This window comes from Frieseomelitta varia, unplaced genomic scaffold (assembly GCF_011392965.1).
Source record: "Frieseomelitta varia isolate USP_RPSP 00005682 unplaced genomic scaffold, Fvar_1.2 scaffold_808, whole genome shotgun sequence".
Taxonomy (NCBI): Eukaryota; Metazoa; Arthropoda; class Insecta; order Hymenoptera; family Apidae; genus Frieseomelitta; species Frieseomelitta varia.
Window position 1 is genome coordinate 135,760 of NW_025110599.1, and position 14,213 is coordinate 149,972.

At 36.4% G+C, this 14,213-nt stretch overlaps 1 protein-coding gene across 1 annotated transcript in view; it reads right to left on the reverse strand.

Annotated features, from left to right (window-relative positions):
- Positions 1 to 14,213, reverse strand: part of LOC122536189 (tyrosine-protein kinase transmembrane receptor Ror) — a 71,347-nt gene that overhangs the window by 56,453 nt on the left and 681 nt on the right. The gene's annotated exons all lie outside the window — the stretch shown is intronic.

Here is a 14,213-nt window from a genome sequence, read left to right on the forward strand (position 1 = left end):
TGGCGTCCATTAAAAGTCCTGAACATCCCTCTGAAAGTTAAAGTAAAACAAACAGAGATTCGCAATTTTTAAATTCTGATGTTGGATTACTTGAAACGATCGAATCGAATCAGTTTAATTTTTCAATCTCTCGCCGATACAAAATTAGAAAGTAACGTGAATTAAGAAATCCTTGAACGTTGCAAAATACTGCACATTTGTTTCATAAAATGAAAATAGTACATAAAAGTGGCAACGAACGACGTTTCCGAGATTAAAAGTCCTGAAGGTCCTTCTGAAAGGTAAAGTGGCAAGTACACGCTGACGATACACGTTTTTCGAGCGGCCGTTGAAGCATTCTCGTTGAAATGTACGAGCAACATGTTGTCGCGAGAAGTTGACCAAAAAACAGGGAACACGCTCAGAACACGCGGGATGAGATCTCTCTTTTTTTTTTCTTCTCTTGTTTTTATCGGCCTCCGATTTACACGCTCCGTTTAGCGTGATTATACAGGGCGTAGAGTGGCGAGATATATGAAAATTCAACGATCATTATGCCTTGTATTTGGATTTTTACAACGTGTATAAGCCCCCGTCCCACCGTTGTCAAAACGTTCTCATGACCGTGGCTTGAATAATTGTCGCGGTGCCTTTCGCATCTGCATACATGTACGCGCGCGTTGTTGTTCGAAAGCGCTTATTAAAATGCACAATGTGAATCGTGCGCCGCTTTCAAATAATATCTCGCGTTTAAAAAGCCTCGTGTAATGCGGCTTACGCGGGAAAAAAAGAGTAAAAAAAAAAAAGAAAAAAACGAAACGAGTAAGTTAAATAGGTAAAATAAAAAGTAAAATGTAAAATGTAAAATGAAATACCAGTCACGCTGGAATTTTCTTTTTTTTTTTTCTTTTCAGACGAATTTGAAACACTTCAACTATTCCCGTGAAAGGAAGAACTCGATCTTTATTAAAGCGGACGGAGTCGAAGAGGTAAGTGCCTGTTCGTCTATTTTACGTGAAAAACTAGTCGTTAAAGTATATTTTCTATTTTTGCTTCGTTTGAGAAACGAAGCGACGATATTACTCCGCGAAAACTAAACGCCTCGTTAAGCCTCTTTACGCGAAGTAGCGGCGAAACGGGATTTTTCAATTTTTCTCTCCCATTGTCTCTCTCTCTGTCTCCGTTATACTTCGCGCGCGTGGAAATTCAATTCGCGGCCCATTGGTATACACAACGTGAAACCGGGGGAAATTTCTCGGCGCGCGGCAAGGTGAAATTTAATCCGTCTCCGATAACCGAAACGCAGAACACACTCCAACCACCCTGTGCTCCTCTCGTACTCCGCGCGTTGCCACGCTTAAATCATAGTTGGCTAACCGTACCAATGAAACTCAATTGATTCATTGTTCGATGCTGCGGAACAAAAGGACGAACAGAACAGAAGAAAACAGAAAAAGAAGAAAAAGAATGGAAGGAAAGGGAACGTGCTCTCGAGTAATAGACACGGCGAAAGAGAGGGAGAGAGAGAGAGAGAGAGAAAGAGAGAGAAGCAGCCAGTGTCCCTGACGGATTTTTATGCAACGACGATCCCACGTCAGATGCCCTGAGGACGGCCAAGTGTTTCCACCCACATGCAGATCGATCTCTCGAGCCACTTCGTGCAGCCTCGCCGCTAACAATGTAACTTCGAAACGAAGGGGATCATTAAAAGCAGTTTCAGCCGAGTTTTCAGCCAGCGAGAAAGAAACTCTCTCTGATATACAACTTAAAACACGTTGGTAAATAAATAATTGCCCTTGTGTTTCTTTTGAAAATGTTTTCTTACATCTCTTTCTCTCTTTCTCTCCTATCTCTCTCTCTGGAGAGATATTTCTTAATTGCGAAACTTTTCTTTAAGACGCAAGACCGAGGGGATTCTGTTTTTAAGAAAGAAAATTCCGTTCGAACTTGCGTAGAAAAAGTACTTGCTTTTGTGGGATTTTTTGTTGAAAGTGTTATACTTAAAAAACACTTTTGAATTGTATCCTCGTTACAGATATTTTAGAATCTGTGTAAGCTCAAGTTATTTTAGAATATTTAATTAAGAAATCCATTTTTAATATTCGAGCACTGTTCATTGGGAACAGTTTGCTTCAGTATTTTCCGCAAATTTAATTTTGATGAACAAATTATCCTATTTCCTCTGACGGGAAAAAGTTTTTACTTCAGTTCCATTCTGTCTGATTGGTGAGACTTTGGTCTTTAAGAACGTTCGTTTATTTGTTCTCTTAATTGGACGCTCGTAAATGCATTTTTCGAAAATGTTCTAAATCTCTGCTTAAAACACGATTGACAAAAGATACTTTCTCTACGTGTCTCGAATAAATGACGAATGATGCTGAATGATCTACAAATTTCGAAAGTTTAATAAAAAGAAAAAGAAAAAGAGGGAGAACTCAAAAGAAACTTTGACAAATGATATCTCGAATAAATGATGAATACTTAATAATCTACAGATCTCGGAAATTTAATAAAAAAAAAAAAAAAACAGAAAAAAGAGACAGAGAAGTCGCGAGAAGTTTAGCAAAGTTCAAAGACGTTTTAACGGAAGGAAAGAAATCTGTACGCGGGCGAAGTAAGAAAAGACGGTGAAATGGTGGGCCAGTCGGTGTTTCGAGAAACACTCGGGTAAATAGCGCGACCCTTGGGCGATCGTACATCACGAACGCGGCAAGGGGAAGTTGAGGCCTGGCCATGCATTACTCCGCGGCGCGCCACGACGCGAGAGGGCGAGAAGAATAGGGTGCCGGTCCATTAACATATTCATACTTAATATTCCAGTCGGTACGTCGCGCGACACAACGTCCGTCGTGTCGGATTTATATTGCCCTAATATACGCGATTACTTTCTCCCTTCTGCCCGCCGTGATTCAAGATCGGCCGGAAGTCACGATTGATGGCAACGTCCACCGAGAGTCTCCGTGCATCCTCCTTCGTTCGTCGATACGTATCCTCGAGGTAGAGAAGCTTGCTCGTGAGAACGATTGCTCGGGAGTTGCTCACAGTTACTTGCAATTAACTAAATTAATTATTCACTGTTGAATAATTTAAAATTTGCTGAGATTTTTGTGTGTAAAGTACATTTTTGTGAAAACGAATGACACGTTAACAAAAGTCTGTTTTCACGCGTTGGTGTAGAGAAGTAACATCCAATATATGAGTTGTATAATATAAATGGTATAAAGATTGGAAAATCAAAAAGGGATTTTTTTCTGTAGTTCTACTGTGCATTCGAGAATACAGATTGTAAAATATTTTTAATGGTTCAAAGACAAGCGTCTTTTACCGCGATGTCATTAATAATGTTTCTCAGTATTTTCGAAGAGGGATATTTTGTAATTCTTTTAATAACATTAAATGAATTTTTATATTTTGTTATACGATTATATTGTATTTTTATTGTATTTTATATTATATTGTATTATATTTAATTATATTGTATTAATTTATGTTAATTATGTTGTATTATTATTGTGTAACTTCATTATATAACTTTATCATTGGAAATTGTTACCATGAACATTTTACTTTTGTAGCAATGTGGTATAGTCTAGTATGTAGTAAACCATTTATGGAAACAAATTTTTTTAATACATTACTTATTTTCACTGCACACACGAAAACACTATCTTTGTTGACATGTTCGATTTACATTAGAAATTTGATTAGGTTGCAAACTGTGATTACCCTTGTGATTACCCTATAATTTATGTGGATTTTTATATAATATGTAATTGGAAAAATTTCTATGTAATATTAAACACAGTTTTTCGCGAGATTAGTAGAATGCAACACAAACTGTAGTAATGCATAAAAAAGTATCAGTATTACTACAGTTTCTTTATTATTTTATTTATTTATTTATTAGATATGGTTTGCATCTTTCTTTTTATTATATACATGCGTCACATTAAGTTGTACTACTTATTAAATTGCATTGACTTAAACTACGTTATACTATTTTTCTATAAATCTATAAATCTATAATTAATTATTCCCTTTCTCCGTGTATCTACACCATAACGCTGTCTCTTTGGCTTTTGTACAACCTCTCTGTTATATATACATCACATTAAGTTGTACTACTTACTAAATTGCATTGACTTAAACTACATTATACTATTTTTCTATAAATCTATAAATCTAATTAATTAGTCCCTTTCTCTGTGTATCTACACCATAACGCTGTCTCTTTGGCTTTTGTACAACCTCTCTGTTATATATACATCACATTAAGTTGTACTACTTACTAAATTGCATTGACTTAAACCACGTTATACTATTTCTCTATAAATCTATAAATCTAATTAATTAGTCCCTTTCTCTGTGTATCTACACCATAACGCTGTCTCTTTGACTTTTGTACAACCTCTCTGTTATATATTTTACAATTATTATTATTATCATTGTTTTTAAACATCCGCCGCCCGACGATGAGAATTAAGAACAATTAACATCCGTAATCCGCTAAGAGTTACAACGTCGCGAAATATTGGGGCGAGAGGGGCGAATGTCGCTTCCGGCGAACGATATATTCAACGCACGACACTCCATTTCCTTTGTGCGGGTCGCTGTTAAAATTTATCCTCAAGTTTCGTCCCTTCGAGCGAAAGCGAGGAAAGCCTGAGGATGAGCTTCTTGGCTGATAGAGCGACGAAGCACGATCACGTAAAGGGCTTTTCAATTCGCATGCACGTCAGACGCACAGAGTCTGTCTTGGAAACGCGTTGCCGAGCCCAGCTCGACGCAACAGTCGATCGTTGTTTGCCAGCCGATTAATTAAACTGCGGCCTGCTTGCAAATTCCATCGTTCGTTCCTTTGTTCCCTCTCGAACAACGTTGTTGCTCCCCGGAGAGGGATCCGGTCAATTCTCTCGACCAATCGCCGCGAGTTGTGATTTTTTCCCCTCGCCGTTGTTTCGAAGGTTATCGCGCGAAACTCGACGAAAAAAAAAAAAAAAAGGCAAGGGAGAGAAAAGATCAAAAAACCGTTTGCAATTTTCGAGCGCGGGCAGAAACGGCTAATCGAATCTATCGATTTCCAAGTTCCGTTTTGCCTTTCTGGCCGGCCCGATCGAAACTCGACAATTCAATCAAATCGCGCGCGCGATCCGGCTAATCAATTCTTTAATTCGTCACCATGTTTCTCCCTCCGTCGATCAACGGATTTTTTTCTTTTTTAGCTCTCTCACTCGCGAGGATTTCTCGCGCGACCGTGCCTTTTGACTTTCAGTTTTTCGATCTTTTTTTTTTTTTTATTTCCACGTTGAGCCGAAAGCTTTGGTAGCTTTGAGGTTCATTGGTTTCAAGTTTCAAATGGAATTACACCGCCGGAGTACAAAAAAATCTCAATGCCTTTATCGGCCATTTGTTTTATTTTTCACGTATTGAAATAACGATGTATGTATATATATATTTCAAGAAGCAGACATTCCGTAAAAACGACGATCACTGGCTGGCGAAGTGAAATGAATTAATCCGCCTTGTGAAATATTCAGAATCGGTAAAATTCGATCCGCCGGACAGAATGGAGCATCCGAAATATTCATACGGTCCATTAAAATTCCTAAAATATACATATTCCGAGTCTAAAATCTCGCAGTTGCTCGAATAAAATTATCAACGCCGGGAATCATACGAAAATAACACTCTCCGGTAGAAAAATATTCCAAAATTGGTGATAGCAAACTGTGCAGTAGCACAACTCTGAAATAATTCTTTTCTTTTTTTTTTGACTTCTTGGCAACTGGTTCAGCGCTAAGAATTTTTTTTACGCATATTTTAGATATGCAATAATTGTTCTTACAAATAAGTTTTCTTTACAACCTTTGGAACAAAAAAAAAAGGCTCTCGATCGTGCGTCATTCCAACTCTTAACACGTTTCCGCTTTCGGCAAATTTTTCGCTTACTCATTGTCGATGAAAATGAAGAAAATCTCCAAAGCCAATGTCTCACGTTAAAACAGGGACAAATATAGGGTGGTCACTTTTACAAACACATGTTTTTTTTAAATTTTTTATTATTTTATTTGGAAATACAATTAATGGATTTTTTTCTATAACTCATACGAGAAAAGAGAACAAAAAAAGATTGAAAATGAACGAGTTATGACTTTTTCAAACCCTTCAGTTTCTCAGCGGTCACTTTATATTAGAAAATTTATTTATTATTTGGAAATATAATTAATGGACTTTTTTTCAGTATTTTTTTCTATAACCTACGAGAGAAAAGAGAATAACAAAGATTGAAAATGAACGAGTCATGAACTCGTTCGAACCCTTCAGTTTTTCAGTGGCCACCCTATACATTAGAAAATTCATTATTTCATTAAACATTAGTCACGTAACGATCTATTGTCTGAGACGAAGAACTTTCCGTGGAAGGAGTAGAATTCGAAAATAGAATTCACGCCAGCGGTCGCGAATGTGTCAAGAGGTTAAATTCCAACCGAGTCGCTACATACGTTACCAACGATGATTCGCATAATCAGAAAGGATAGCCGTGTATTCGAGCTGCTAAGCCCGCCGTTAAGGGCCGGCAATATCGTCCATCAAGCATCACGGAACTGTCACGGTAGACCATAGCTTACCGTTCTTAGATATCGAGCAAGTGGAGCGCACGGTGGCTACGCAAACCGGAAGCTACCCCTTGGCGCGCCAAGGCAATCACCGCGTTTGCCAAGAGTACGCGTGTGCGTGGGCCATCTCCAACCCCCCGGTTCGATGCACCGACACGCGCGTTCACTTGTGTACGCGTGTGTTTACACGCTGGAACGTGATTGCGTACGACCCGTACCGAGTAACTAACCCGCACCGTTGGTTATTGAATATAAATCAAGCTATGATCAGTAAGTCATCGTTAAGTTCCGGTGCACCTGTGGCCTTCACGGGTTAACCGTTCTTGACGCACGCTTAAAATCGTCGGTGGCGTTCCGCACGCAGAAAATGGCAAGACGCTCGTTAAACTCGAGTTCGGTTACCGAGCAGATGATTTTCTTTTTTTTTAAATAAATAAACGATGATCGCGTATCGAAGATACCGTAACTGTCATTACTTTCATAAAGAACATAACTCTGTACAATGCTTTCACGGCGGATGTTTGTGAATATATAGAATGGTTTCAAAAGTTTCTTTTTACATATTTTTCTTTTTTCTTTTCTTTTTTGAATAAAACGTCAAATTTAATGGAACTAATTTTAGTTAAATCTTAACTCATTTTGATTAAAAGTTTTATTTCATTTTAATTTTAAATTAAATTTGAACATGGTTTTTTCGTTATCTGTAAAACATCTGTGAAAAAGGAACTAGAAAGAAATATATAATAAAAATGTTATGGATTTATTTTAATAGCAAGTGATTTTTCACGCATCCTGTATATATTTGACTTTAGTTGTTCAAAGATATTAATATCAATAAATAAATGAGAATGTTCAACACTAGAACAATCATATCAGAATATTCTGCATACAAATCGTTGTAATTTAAATGGTAGTTGAAACAAATGGATTTATACAATTGTGAGAAATTAATATCAATTTTGACCAGAATACTCGTATCTTTCAAACTCTGAAAAATCTGAAATCCGTCATATTGACGAATTCGATTGTTATAGAATAAAAATAATAAAATTTCACAGTTGTTCATCATGGAAACTTCCACATTACTGATCTAATCCCGATGGTTCTTACATAAATAATATTTCTCACACGTAATTCTCATTTCAAATATCCCGGAAAAGTCGGGAAAGTTATTAATATATTATTGTGCCTGTTACACACTAATTAAGTTCAACTACATCAAATTTCTACTGAATGTATCTCTTAATAATTCACTTAAAAAAAAAAAGAAAAAACACGCGTGTTCCTCCAATTTCATTTCACGATCACGTTTTCATTGTCACACGAAAATTTCCAATTAATTCGACGCGACCGTGGAATAACTGAAAATTTCCCGGTTCGTGCGGCATCTCTGCCTCGGCGAGCCGGCAATCCATTCCCGAGACGCGAAGATTAGCAAAAAATTGTCGCAATTTCGTCGAATAATCGCGTTTAATCGTGTACCTCGTCAACGTTCGTCGGTAACTCGCCGCGCTTTCCCTTTTCCTTTCTTTCTCTTTTCCCATTTTTCCTCTCCCGGCTAACCGTCCCCTATTTTTTTCCCGCGTCTCGGTCGATTTTACGCGCTGCCATTAAGGGATTATCAAATTACAGTGACGCGGAGGGAGGGAGAGAGGGGGAGAACGCGAGGACAAAAAGTTACGCCCGCGGAAGTTTCGTAAAATTGAAATCACCGATGCGTGGGTTTACGATGCGTCGCTCTCCGGTTCTCTCCGACGTCAAACGACACGGCGACGAAAATTAACAACGCGCGGAGTCGCGAGACTCGCCGCAACGGTCGCAACCTGCCGTCGGCGCCGCTCTGGAAAAAGACCCTGATTAGTTCCTACGCGTGTTTACCATGCAAAGTAATTCTATGCATTTTGAGGAGGCGGTGTTCGTTCGTTCGTTCGTTCGTTCGTTCGTCCGTCGAAATCTCGATAAATCGCGCGAAAATTCGCGGGGAAAGGGTGGAACGAGCGAGTTACTGCTTTGTGTTCAGTGTTTGGGAATTTCGAACGACGCGTTGTTCCCCCCTCCCCGAGACGAGAAATGATTTCTGACTCGAAGGAGAAGAACAGGGAATTAAGCTAAGATCATTGTTTTCAATTGACACGTTTAGTTGAGAGTGTTTACGATTGTAAATCATTAATTAACAAACTTGGGATTTTTCCAAGAATTCGGCTAATTTAAGAATTTATATTATATATTTACTATTATAATAATATATATTTTAAATATAATGCATACAAATATATTTTTTATATTCATATACAAATTAATGTAATATTAAATTATATATAATTTGTATTAAATCATATTATATAAATATTTATATTTAAAATATATATTATATACTTTATATTTACATAAAATATATATAATATTATATATATTATATATATTATATAAATATAAAGTATATAATATATATTTTAAATATAAATATTTATATAATACGATTTAATATAAATTATATATAATTTAGTATTATATTAATTTATATAATATTTATATAATATGATTTTATATAATATATATATATATATAATTTAGTATTATATTAATTTATATATAAATATAAAATATATATTTTAAATATTAATATTTACATAATATGATTTAATATTATATAAATTATATATAATTTAATATTACATTAATTTGTATATGAATATAAGAAATATATTTTAAATATTAATATTTATATATAATATGATTTAATATTATATAAATTATATATAATTTAACATTACATTAATTTGTATATGAATATAAAAAATATATTTCAAATATAAATATTTATATGATATATATTTTAAAATATAAAGAATTTCCATTATTACAAATTGAACTTTTTACTCGTTTCGTCCAACAGTCGTAAAATATAATATTAACGACCAACACTGTACAAGATCATACCCACTTTTTTCAAAAATTATCGATGGATCTTATCATTTCTTGTATGAAAAGATATTAAATTACTCGTGTCAGAGAATGATTCAACAATCAAAAGGACGTGCCAACTTCATGAAACTCGTCATGAAACAACCCTCGCTTAAATATTGGGCCACTTGCCTCGAGTTAGTTACCCCGCGTGTAAGATCGGCTCGTGAAATATCATCGATACTCTCACCCCGATCGAGAATCGCTCCTCGTTTGAGAATAGAATCACGCGCAGAGAGGAGAGGGATGATTTTCCGTCGGAAATGTAGATGTGGAATTAAAGGGAAAAGAAAGGAAAAGGAAAAAAAGGAGGGAGACGAAGATCGGAGGGGGGGGGGGGAGATTTCATGGGTTCGTATGATGGAAAAGCGAGGGGATGCCGCAGGGCTTAATAAGGAAGCGGCTCGATTGGTTCGATTCGAAAGCTAATAATGCCACTTCCCGTGCGTCGCAGAACATCGAACGTCGTGGCCGTGATTAAATTTGAATTCTCTCCTCTCGTTTCTGACAAGCTAATCCGATTCGGGGCCAACCCCCCCGTTCGATAGGGCCAATCGAAATTCTAAACATTCAAGCCCGTCTTCCACCTGCTTCTTGTCTTGTATATATAGTCTTTTTCGCCGAGACATTTTCGTTTGGCGAATTCTCAGACATTTGAGAAACATGTCGCGCGATTAAGAAGATTTCCGAACGTTTTTTTTTCTTTTTGTATTTAATTGAAATTAATTCAATTGGAATTAATAAAACTTTGTACAGGTTTAATAATTATGGTAATCCCAAATATGCGATTTCGATAATAACATTTCCTTCTCGCGTTCGTTTCTGCTTTAAATAACAGTCCGATTATTCCAATCCATCATTTTCCATACATACACGTGCAATTTATGCGATCATATAATGACAGTTATAACGCAGCAAAACTAAATTATTGCTGCGTATAATTACGTTTCTATTTCAGTAAACATCGATATTAATTTGATCAAAAGCACTCGCGTACACGTCGCTTGTAACTTGTAAACTTATCATTCTGTTGAAATAAAATCGAATTGCCGATATGATAAAAGTAAGACCTGTCCTTCACTTCTTGCTTTTATTTTAACCAACGATCGAGTTATTCCACGCGACTGTTTTCTACACGCTTCGCATAATTAACACCGGCCATCGATGCCTAAAATAGGCACATAAAAACTACGCTTCTATTTTCATAAAATTCAATATTCTCAAGGGCAGGTACGTATTCTAACGTAATCAGGAGTGCAAAGAATCTCAGTGAATGCACAAATGTGTCTGCCTGCGTTCGCGTAAAAACTCGACACAAGTCTGGCAAGTGGGATCGAGGTGATTCCGCTCGGCGGAATCGTTTTCTCGATGAGACGCTTCACGCGGCTTGCACGGCCGTGTAACGGCGGCGGTAACGCGACGATCGTGATTGAAATTACGTGTCGTAACCGATCTAAGCGGGAGCATTATGGTTACGATATCGCGCGTGCCACGGGTCGCCGACTTTCAGCTAGCTACATTACTCCCGAACGCCGCGTGCCTCCATTAATATTGATGCACGCCCGATTCCCTTGCAACCCCTTTCTACAAGGGGTTCGTCGAGGGGGAAGAGCTGACAGAGATGCTGGCAGACGTTGTTGCGACATGGGCATTTGCCTCGTCGAAGATCCTGCTGGATCAACTTCCTCCTTCTCCGTTCAACATAGTCGAATAGATACACTCGCGGCGCATGTTCAGATGATTATCTTTATTACCGTGGCCACGTATTCGCTCTCGACATGTTTGTGTCGTAGCCAGTGATTTATTGTTGTGAAGATAATACGAAAAAATTTCAGAAAATGTTATCTTATTTCATTTCTCTGTAGCATCTATCGTTTATCGAGAGAAAACGTTGGACGCTAAATTCATGAACATCGTGTACACGTAGGTTAGGTTAACAATAATATGATTAAAAAGAATTTCATTACATTGTGCAACAAAAAGCAGTACGATTTTGTCCTGTTTCATTTTTCTTGTAGCATCTGTCGTTTGCGAGAGAAAACGCTGGACACTAAATTCGTGAACACCTTGTATACATAGAAGTTAGATTAATAATAATATGAATAGTAAAAGTTTTTATATATCATTACATTATGTGCAAAATGCAGTATAATTTTGTTCTTTTTCATTTTTCTGTAGCATCTATCGTTTGCGAGAAAAGACGCAGGACATTAAATTCATAAACAGCATGTAGGTTAGGTTAGGTTAGGTTAGGCAGTTCACACGAATATTTCGTTTGAAAAATAAAGTCTATCCACAGTCTTTTTATTGTAATTTATTAAATAAATTACATTTGACTGAAAGTATCGAAAGCTATAATATTCGATAAACAAGTCTTTGTATCTTGAGTTATGTCCAGAAAAATTCAAGAAATCCCAACATTTCGTCACTCCACCCTATTGTTCGATAAAATGACGAAAAGAAATCGTTGTGAACGGGAGATTTAAAATTTTTTTCAGTGATTTGGAAAAAAGTGTGTCCTTGTTTATAAACTTGCTACAAACATCTTTGAAAAATGGCCAACGTAAGATTGTCAAATCAGAGGCACTATAAAATCTAACTTTATTACAATTTTATATTATAATATTTTATAATTATAATAATTATGAAATACTATGACAAAATATTATATAATTAAGTGATGAAATATTATGCATTTACATATATATATTATATACATTTATATACATTATTATATAATAGTAAATGTATAATAAATTATATAATAATAAAATATAATAAAAAATATAAAATATAATAATTATTATATTTATACACATAATTATAATAATTATAAAGTGCTATGATAAAATATTATATAATTACGAAATATTAGTAAATATATAAATATATAAATTATATAATAGTAAATATATAAATATATAAATTATATAATAATAAATATATAAATAATATAATAATAAAATATTATAATATATATAATTATAATAATTATAAAATATTATAATATATATATAATTATAATAATTATAAAATATTATAATATAAACTTAAATATAAAATTATAATTATAATCAAGCAAGCAAAGTCAAACAGCTAAACAAAGTTGTGACAGTTTAAAATACAGACAATCTTTCGTCCGTCATTCGTATACACGCTTGATCCAAACGAAAGACTTGACTAATCTCGAGCAGAAACCGAGCGTAAATGCCGTACACAAGTGCATCTAAATTCACGCGAAAAAGGCTGACTTGACGTTGGGTAATCCGCGAGCCGCGAGCCCCTTGTTCGATCATTTGCATGGCGACTTTAAAACGCCGTTGCCTGGGTACAACGGGACGGGGTAGGCGGGGTACAAAACCGATCCCCGAAGCGAGGTTAAACGTTGCATTATTTATAGAAACCCTGCGAACGCCTAATCCCTGTCTGAGACGGTCTTCTGTCTGCTTTAAAGCTGCCAGCCGGAGGAAGTGACGTAACGCGCGCGGTGGGCGCGTCGAACTGTTAACGATTCACCGACCCTCATTCCTCCTCGCGACGTTTTAACACCTTTTTCCCCGCGGCAGAGTGAACTCGTGAACACGCGCACACCGAGCCTGACTGTTGCGTTATTTAAGGCCCAGTTCGCGCGTGGGTTACCATCGACGCTCTGATCCTCTGATTGACGATGATTCACCCGACGACGATCGTCTTGAGATTCTTATTAATTTGCTTCGTCAGTTTCGGAACCGTGGAGTGGACTGCGTTTAGTGGTGTGTTTGAAGTAAAATTTTTTTATCGAATTTACATTGAAAGCCAATCGCTAACATTTGATTTATTTTCGTTATGTCAGGTTGGCCGAAAAGCAACTGCGTTTCTCCCATTTGTGTGCAAGTGAACGACGAATTTTTCGCGAGAAGCAACAAACTTTATAATTTTCTTTTCGACGAGTTCTCACCAGTAGTGAAATTTAGCAAATCAATTCCGGCGCTGTCGTGGTTTCGAAGGCTTCTTCAGTGTCTTCTCCACGTCAGATGATAATTTCTCTCTATGAACTTGCACAGCGTTTTTTTCATTTTCGAAAGTAAACTGTTCCTTCCATTTTGAAATGGACGTCGAACAACGAGATCGTGCATCATTTTTTTCTCGAAAGCAAGTTTGAACACCCAGATATCGGATTGCACGATAAATCGGCGGTTTAAAATGAAATTTTAAAATGAAATTAGCTGCATTTTAAAATATATACATATACGTCTATCTATTAGAAAAAAAACCAATTTCATCAGTAGTATCCGGAAGAATACTAAAATTTATCGATAAATCAAGTGTTGGAGATTAATTTTTACTATTTTTTTTACCTTTTCTCTTTTTAATCGAACGAACTTTCAAATCGACCACTCTGTAGATGATTAATTAATCTCTGGAAAGCTTCGTTTTTTGTTTCGAAATCGGTCGCGTGGCGTGAGGTTTTGACGCCACGGGAGGGCGGGAAAAATATACGTGACGTGTAAAAGCCAGAAAATTGATCCCTCGTTACATAATTTCCACGCGTTACACGGGCGTTGTAAAGGACGCTGAAATTTTAACGCGCCGCCGTCGTTTAATAAACGATATTTACGATCGTCGGTGGCGTGCGCGCGAGAACTTTCGCGAGTGCAAAAAAAAAAAAAAAAA